The sequence below is a fragment of the Salmo trutta genome, chromosome 13 (assembly GCF_901001165.1).
Source record: "Salmo trutta chromosome 13, fSalTru1.1, whole genome shotgun sequence".
Classification (NCBI taxonomy): domain Eukaryota; kingdom Metazoa; phylum Chordata; class Actinopteri; order Salmoniformes; family Salmonidae; genus Salmo; species Salmo trutta.
In genome coordinates, this window is record NC_042969.1 from 35,879,606 (window position 1) to 35,889,356 (window position 9,751).

The following is a 9,751-nucleotide window of genomic DNA, read 5'->3' on the forward strand; positions in this document are numbered from 1 at the left end:
CATTGGGTACGCTGTGGATTCAAATGGCACCCTATTCCCTACGGGGTGGCAGGTAGCCTAGTGGTTAGAGCGTTGGGCCAGTAACCAAGAGGTTGCCAGATTGAATCCCTGAGCTGACAAGGTAAAACATCTGTTGTTCTGCCCCTGAACAAGGCAGTTAACACACTGTTCCTAGGCTGTCATTGTAAATAAAATTGTGTTCTTAACTGACTTGCCCAGTTAAATAAAGGTTACTTATAAAATATATAAACATAGTCTGCTACTTTCAACCAGGGTCCACAGAAGTAATGCATTACATAGGGTATGGGTGCCATGTGGGATGCATCCACATTGTGGATCTGATCTTCAGTGTGAATGTGCACAATAAGCATCTTTGACTAAGGAATAACCCCCCAGTATCATACTACCTACCAAGAGGTTGTAGAGCTCACATGGTAATAAACTAGTCTAGGAGGAGCATTGTGGAATAACTAGGGCCTTGTGTTTTGGTTTAATCATGTCACATGTCCTGGATTTTAACCTTTATTTAAAGCTTTTTTTTTATTGGTCCAGCACCATCCTCAGATTATTGCTTTTATTTTTCGGTCTAATTCTCATTTCTGGAAAAGGTTTCAAATGTAAATAAAGGTTAAAATCCAGGTCATGTGAAATGATTAACCAAAACACAGGGCCCTAGTTATAGCACAATTCTCCTCTGGGAAATTCTTCCTGTTAATTGTTTAAGTTTACAAACTAGCTAGGTTGCAATCACAAATCTTTTTAGCCAATAGGTCATGCTAATTCCTAATGTATGGCTTTTGCTTCTTACATTATGATAATGTATAAGAAACAATACCAATACATAAGGAAATATCATACTGTAGCCTATTGGCTAAACTGATTTTCTTTCTAAGAATGAAATATTTATTTATTCCTCATAGCATAGGCTATTTGACCTCTGGTCTAATCTATCCGGCTCAAGGAGTTCTATTGGAATCACATGGTCCGTGACATAAATCCATAGCTAGCGGGTAAAGGCTGGCCGTAATTTAAGCTGTGACATTGAGAAATCTTTAACCAAGAACAAAGGGTTGAGTTAATGCCAAGAGGTCTGGCTATCGACAAACATTGACCTCTACTGCACCCTAGTGGAAGGAAGTGAACCATAAAAGATTTCTCCAATACTTTCCATAGAACAGAATGAGTTATGAGCAAAGACCTAACAAATTACAAAAAATACAACAGGAAAAGATATAGTCTTTCATGATGTTTATGATATTTATGCTGCTGAGAGAACTAGTGATGAGAGAGCAACGTTTTGTTTGTCTTTGATTCTTTTCTGAGATTTGCTTACAGATGTAGGATCTTAATTTGAGCCAGTTTGCTACAGTATGAAAATAATCCTGCAGCAACAGGAAATGTGAATTATTATGTGGATTATAATTTATGAATCTTTTTTATAGGGATTGATACATTTTTCATTTGAACAAATCTAGTCTGTGGAAATTGGAAACTTTAGAAGCCTTTTTAACCTTGAATACACCACAAGTTTGCATTTCCTGCAGTCCAGGAAAATTCTCAACAACAAAAGTGTGATCAAATTAAGATCCTACATCTGTATGTTTATTTAATGTAAAACAACACTGCTTTCAACGCTCCTTTGTCTCCAATTGCCTTATTTCATACAGAAAAGGCAGTCAGACCAACCCTGTTCATAGAAAAGTCCAAATGTTTCAAGGCTGATCACATTTCACTGTGCCTATCTGGTATACGTGACAATAAAACATTTATTATGTGTCTTTAAACTGCCTTTTAGTCAGTCAGCTAGTTTAGGCTACAGAAGGGGTCATGTGTCCTTAAGCTGCCTTTTAGACAGTCAGCTAGTTTAGGCTACAGAAGGGGTCATGTGTACTTACATTAAACTGCCTTTTATTGACAGTCAGATAGTTTAGGCTACAGAATAAGTATTATGGATTTAAAAGCACATTCATTTATTCAATCATTGTAAGATATTTTGGTAAAATAACCATACACTATCCCTAAGAAAAGCTAGTGATAGATTTCCTATTCACTATTTTTAAGTATTTAGATAGACCGGCATTAGAAACATGCCCAAAATACACATGATGCCTGGGCACAACTTGTGCGTCAGCTATGCTATCTTATACCCACAATGTGCTTTTAGCTGAGGTCTGTAAACATCTGTAAAAAGTGACCTCAGCCCACTGAGCACAAACTGGTTAAATCAACATTGTTTCAACATAATTTGTCAATGTATTGTGAAAGTCATCAACTGTTGTTTTGAGGGTCAAATTTAAACCACATCCTGATAAGCAATTTTCTACATAGACAAACCTTGTATAAAATATATTGAATTTATACCTTAAAACAACATCAGATCTTCAACATTATATTGACTATCAGTCTGGGCAGCACCTCCTTCGGTCTCCCATCCAGGGTTTTAACCAAGCCCAGCTTTGATATGTTCCTCTGACTATTAGCCAGTGTGCTATAGTGAAAATGACTGAGAAATCTCCACTTATTGAAATTCACTGTTGCTGTCAAAGTCATTCCAAAGTAGTAGGTTCAACAGAGCAAATGAACAAGTGTGACCATACTTAATCACTATATCATCAATGATAATATGTATGTATTTATATAGCATTAGGGAAGTTATCAAGAGCTAGTGTTTCAGTTCAACCCAGGATTCAATTAAAAAACAGACAATACATATAGTATTATAATGTATAGTATACCTATGCTTTCAAGCTTTGGTTGATTTCAAATGGAATCTACAAGTTATATTTAATATGGTAATGTTGGATTCATGCCGTTATCTCAACTAAAAATGCATAAAATGCATTTTATGTTTGATTTGATTTCATCCTATTCTTTAAATTACATTTTTGGTTGACATGGACACATGAATTCAACATATCAATTATTAATATGTAGACAAACTGGAATTAAAGCCAGACTGTCAGTGGCACAGATGGTCCTATCCAAGCAGAAGATGCATCTCCTTCAAAAGTTGAAATTTGGTTGCATTGACAACCAAACACAATTCAGTATCAGTTTTGCAATGGGGTAAATGGCCTATCAACCCTCTATAGGTTATTTACAGTACTGAGTCTGGCTTTAATTCCAGTTTGTTAACAAATGATATGTTGGATTCACGTCTCCTCATTCAAACATGAAAGTTAAAGAACAGGATTAAGCCAGTGTCTCAGATGGAACTATCCAAGCAGTAGATATGCAAGCAGATTAACCAAACACAATTCAATATTACTTTTCTAAGACAGCCTTACTTCAGGCTATATATACTATCTTACAAACTAATGTAACAGTTTTCATATAACGTTAAAATGAGTGACGCAACCATGGAAACATTGAGGTTACTGTAACAACAAACGTCCTCTTATGTAATCATAGAAAGCATTCATGTTGAGTTCAGGGTCTCAGGTCTATGTAAATCATCACAATTGCTATAATAATTGTTGCTATAATAACTTTCACAGAATGTCATTTTTTTTCACCTTTTAGTCATTTAGCTGACACTCTTACCCAGAGCAACTTGGCTCAACGTCAACATATTTTTTTTAACCTATTCGGCTCGTGATTCAATCCAGCGACTTTTTGGTTTCTGGTCCAGCGATCTTAACTGTTAGGCTACCTGCTCCCTCAAATGGCATTGATCACTTGTACTTTAATGTAATCTCAACTAACTGCAACCCAGGTCATTTGGTTCTGCTATTAGATGAAGCACAGTGTTAACACATTAAGTGGTTCAAATCAAATGTTATTTGTCACATACACATGGTTAGCAGATGTTAATGCGAGTGTAGTGAAATGCTTGTGCTTCTAGTTCCAACACTGCAGTAATATCTAACAAGTAATCTAACAATTCCACAACAACTACCTAATACACACAAATGTAAAGGGATGGAATAAGAATATGTACATAGAAATATATGGATGAGCGATGGCATTGCCATAGGCAAGATGCAATAGATGGTATAAAGTACAGTATATACATATGAGATAAATAATGTAAGACATGTAAACATTATTAAAGTGCCATTTTTTAAAGTGACTAGTGATCCATTTATTAAAGTGGCCAATGATTTCAATTCTGTATGTAGGCTGTAGCCTCTCTGTGTTAGTGATGGCTGTTTAACAGTCTGATGGCCTTGAGATAGAAGCTGTTTTTCAGTCTCTCGGTCCCAGCTTTGATGCACCTGTACTGACCTCGCCTTCTGGATGGTAGTGGGGTGAACAGGCAGTGGCTCGGGTGGTTGTTGTCCTTGATGATCTTTTTGGCCTTCCTGTGACATCGGGTGCTGTAGGTTGTCTTGGAGGGCAGGTAGTTTGCCACCGGTGATGCGTTGTGCAGACCGCACCACCCTCTGGAGAGCCTTGCGGTTGAGGGTGGTGCAGTTGCCATACCAGGTGATCATACAGCCCAACAGGATGCTCTCAATTGTGCATCTGTAAAAGTTTGTGAGGGTTTTAGGTGACAAGCCAAATTTCTTCAGCCTCCTGAGGTTGAAGAGGCGCTGTTGCACCTTATTCACCACACTGTCTGTGTGGGTGGACCACTTCAGTTTAATCAATATCTACCAAATATTACCCAATTATCCACGTTGAAATTATGTTGTGTTCCCAGTGGAACCCGTCTCATCCCTTGAACTCCTGAAATTCAAGTTCAAGTTATTAACACATGCACAAGTACAGTGAAATGATTAACTTGCTAGCCCCTACCCAACCGTGCAGTATTCAATATCCCAATAGTATAACTAATATATACACTACTGTTCAAAAGTTTGGGGTCACTTAGAAATGTCCTTGTTTTTGAAAGAAAAGCGCATTTTTTGTCCATTTAAAATAACAGTGTAGACATTGTTAATGTTGTAAATGACTATTGTAGCTGGAAACGGCTGATTTTTAATGGAATATCTACGGAGGTGTACAGAGGCCCATTATCAGCAACCATCACTCCTGTAATTCAAATGAAACGTTGCGTTAGCTAATCCAAGTTTATCATTTTAAAAGGCTAATTGATTATTAGAAAACCTTTTGCAATTATGTTAGCACGACTGAAAACTGTTGTGCTGATTTAAAGAAGCAATAAAACTGGCCTTATTTAAACAAGTTGAGTATCTGGAGCATCAGCATTTGTGGGTTCAATTACAGGCTCAAAATGGCCAGAAACAAAGAACTTTCTTCTGAAACTCGTCAGTCTATTCTTGTTCTGAGAAATGAAGGCTATTCCATGCGAGAAATTGCCAAGAAACTGAAGATCTCGTACAACGCTGTGTATTACTCCTTTCACAGAACAGAGCAAACTGGCCCTAACCAGAACAAAAAGAGGAGTGGGAGGCCCCGGTGCACAACTGAGCAAGAGGGGACGTACATTAGAGTGTCTAGTTTGAGAAACAGACGCCTCACAAGTCATCAACTGGCAGCTTCATTAAATAGTACCCGCAAAACACCAGTCTCAACATCAACAGTGAAGAGGCGACTCCGGGATGCTGACCTTCTAAACAGAGTTGCAAAGAAAAAGCCATATCTCAGACTGGCCAATAAAAAGAAAAGATGAAGATGGGCAAAAGAACACAGACACTGGACAGAGGAAGATTGGAAAAAAGTGTTATGGACAGACGAATCTAAGTTTGAGGTATTCGGATCACAAAGAAGAACATTTGTGAGACGCAGAAAAAATTAAAACATGCTGGAGGAGTGCTTGACACCATCTGTCAAGCATAGTGGAGGCAATGTGATGGTCTGGGGTGCTTTGGTGCTGGTAAAGTGGGAGATTTGTACAGGGTAAAAGGGATCATGAAGAAGGAAGGCTATCACTCCATTTTGCAACACCATGCCATACCCTGTGGACGGCGCTTAATTGGAGCCAATTTCCTCCTACAGCAGGACAATGACCCAAGGCACAGCTCCAAACTATGCAAAAACTATTTAGGGAAGAAGCAGTCAGCTGGTATTCTGTCTATAATGAAGTGGCCAGCACAGTCACAGGATCTGAACCATATTGAGCTGTTGTGGGAGCAGCTTGACCGTATGGTACGTAAGAAGTGCCCATCAAGCCAACCCAACTTGTGGGAGGTGCTTCGGGAAGCATGGGGTGAAATCTCTTCAGATTGCCTCAACAAATTGACAACTAGAATGCCAAAGGTCTGCAAGGCTGTAATTGCTGCAAATGGACCATTCTTTGACGAAAGCAAAGTTTGAAGGACACAATTATTATTTCATTCAAAATCATTATTTATAACCTTGTCAGTCTTGACTGTATTTCCTATTCATTTTGCAACTCATTTTTTGTATGTTTTCATGGAAAACAAGGACATATCTACGTGACTGTCACAACGTCCACAGGTGGCGCCTCTCCCCGTTCGGGCGGCGCTCGGCGGTCGTCGTCGCCGGCCTACTAGCTGCCACCGATTTCTTTTTCTGTTTCGTTTGGTAATGTCTGGTTAGGGTAGCACCTGTCTTGTGTTTAGTAATTAGTGGGGTATTTAGTATGTCTGTTTTGTGTGTGGGGTTGTTTCGTGTCTGTTGTTGTAGGATAATTTTTTCTTGTCCTTAAGAATACGTTACGCGTTTTGCATTAGGGTTGCTGGGCTGCGTCCCGCTACATTCCTAGACTGTGTTTGTCTTTGGAGTTATTTTTTACCCTGCCTTGTCGGTTCGGTTCTTTGGAATTGCATTCTTCATTAAACGTGTTTCACGTACCTAAGTCTCCTGCGCCTGACTTCACCCCACCTGCAGAACTACTTTTGACAGTGACCCCAAACTTTTGAACGGTAGTGTATTAATTAATAATAACGAAAACAAGAAATAAGACAGGAAGCTATATACAGGGTCAAATTAACGTTAGATTAATATTAACATTACACTACATTCTCGAGAGTTAAAAATAAAATGAATACCTGCGGCTGAACCTGTTGACAGGTACAGAGCCTTCAGAAAGTATTCACACCCCTTGACTTTTTCTACATTTTGTTGTTATAGCCTGAATTTAAAATTGATTACATTGAGATGTGTCGCTGGCCTACACACAACACCCCATAATGTCAAAGTGGAATTATGTTTTTAGAAATGTTTACAAATGAATAAAAAATGAATCTGAAATGTATTGTGTCAAGTATTCAACCCCTTTGTTATGGCAAGCCTAAATAAATTCAGGAGTAAAGACGTGCTTAACAAGTCATAATAAGTTGCATGGACTCACTCTGTGTGCAATAATAGTGATTAACTTGATTTTTGAATGACTATCTTGCCTCTGTACCCCAAACACAGTTATCTGTAAAGTCCCTCAGTAGAGCAGTGAATTTCAAACACAGATTCAGCCACAAAGACCAGGGTGGTTTTCCAATGCCTCACAAAGGGCACCTATTGGTAGATGGGTAAAAAAAAAAAAAAAGTTGAATATCCCTTTGAGCATGGTGAAATAATTAATTACAATATGGATGGTGTATCAATACACCCAGTCACTACAAAGATACAGGCATCCTTCCTAACTTAGTTGCCGGAGAGGAAGAAAACCACTCAGTGTCACGTCCTGACAAGTATAAGGGGTTATTGGTTATTGTAATTTGGTCAGGACATGGCAGGGGCTATTTGTTTTGTGGTTCGGGGTTTAATGGGATATGTATTTATGTAAGAGGGGTGTTTGATTTATGTGTTCTGGGGTTTTTGGGTAATGTTCTTTTTTGTATTTCTATGGTTTTCTATGTTGTGTATTTCTTTGTTGGCCTGGTATGGCTCTCAATCAGGAACAGCTGTAAATCGTTGTTTCTGATTGGGAGTCATACTTAGGTAGCCTGTTTTCACCTGTCCCTTTGTGGGAAGTTGTTGTTGTACTGCTGTGTGTTAACCTGCAACACTGTTGATCGTTTTCTTGTTTTGTTTGTTACGTGTTCAAATAAAGTTAAGATCAGCACTCAACCCGCTGCGCCTTGGTCCATTACGTATGATGATTGTTACACTCAGGAATTTCACCATAAGGCCAATGGTGATTTTAAAACAGTTACATCGTCTAATAGCTGTGATAGGAGAAACCAGAGGATGGGTCAACAACACTGTAGTTACTCCACAATACTAGCCTAAATGACAGAGTGGGAAAAGGAAGCCTGTACAAAATTAAAAAACATGCATCCTGTTTGCAATAAGGCACTAAAATAATATGGCAAAAAAAATGGGCCAATGCAATTCACTTTTGTCCTGAATACAAAGTTTTATGTTTGGGGCAAATCCAACAACACATTACTGAGTACCACTCTTCTTATTTTCAAGCATAGTGGTGGCTGCATCATGTTATGGGTATGCTTGTAATCGACAAGGACTAGGGAGTTTTTTTTTTAATAAAATAAATGTAATAGAGCTGAGCACAGGCAAAATCCTAGATTAAAATCTGGTTCAGTCTGCTTTCCACCAGACACTGGGAGATCAACAACCTAAAACACAAGGCCAAATGCACTCACCGGCAAGTTCATTAGGTACACCACCACGTTCATAAAAATTGATCGCTCCTACAGACAGTGAGTCATGTGGCAGTGGCTTGTTATATAAAGCAGGGGAACAGGCTGCTTTATCGAGGCATTCAGTTACTGCTGAACGTTAGAATGGGCAAAACGAGTGACCTAAGCGACTTTGAGCGTGGTATGATCATCGGTGCCAGGCGCGCCAGATCTAGTATCTCAGAAAAGGCTGCCCTCCTGGGCTTTTCAAGCACGACAGTGTCTAGGGTTTACCGAGAATGGTGCGACAAACAGAAAACATTCAGTCAGAAGCAGTCCTGTGGGCAAAAATAGCTTGTTGATGAGAGATTTCGAATGATAATGGCAAGAAACCTGCAAGCTAACAGGCGGCCCAAAAACAGACAAATAACAATAGTGGATGCAGAATGGCATTTCGGAAAGCACAACTCGTCGATACTTGTCACGGTTGGGCTATTGCAGCAAATGACAAAACCTGATTTCACTCCTATCAGCTAAAAACAAGCAGTACAACTGAATGCATTCAAATCAGAGAGGTGTGGGGGGCTGCCATAATCGACATCCACTTCTTCGGCACCTGGGGAACAGTGGGTTAACTGCCTTACTCAGGACAGAATTACAGATTTTTACCTTGTCAGCTCGGGATTTTCTCTAGCACCCTTTCGGTTACTGGCCCAACGCTCTAACCACTAGGCTACCTGCTGCCCCAAGAAGAAGCAGCTCCAGTGGGCACGTGATCACCAACACTGGACAACTGAGGAGTGGAAAAACATTGCCTGGAACATGACAGCGAGTTCAGTTGACTTGAACGGCCTGTGCAGTCCCCAGACCTCAACCCATTAGAGCATCTTTGAGATGAGATGAAACAGGCTGTTCACAGCATGAATGTACCGACATCTGCAGAAGCTACGTGATGCCATCGCGTCAGCATGGAACAACATCCTTTTGGAACGTTTCTGACACCTTGTAGAATGCCCCAAATAATTCAGGCTGTTCTGGAGGCAAAGGGGGGTCCGACCTGGTACTAGATGGGTGTAACTAATAAACTGACCGGTGAATGTATACACTGAAGTTGCTTACCAAGATGACATTGAATGTTCCTGAGTTGCCAGGTTACAGTTCTGTCTTAAATTGGCTCAGAAATCTATTGCCAGACTTGAAAATGGCTGCCTAGCAATGATCAACAACCAACTTGACAGAGCTTAAAGACTTTTTTAAAGTATTGTATTGTACAACCTAGGTGTGCAAAGACTTGATTTAGG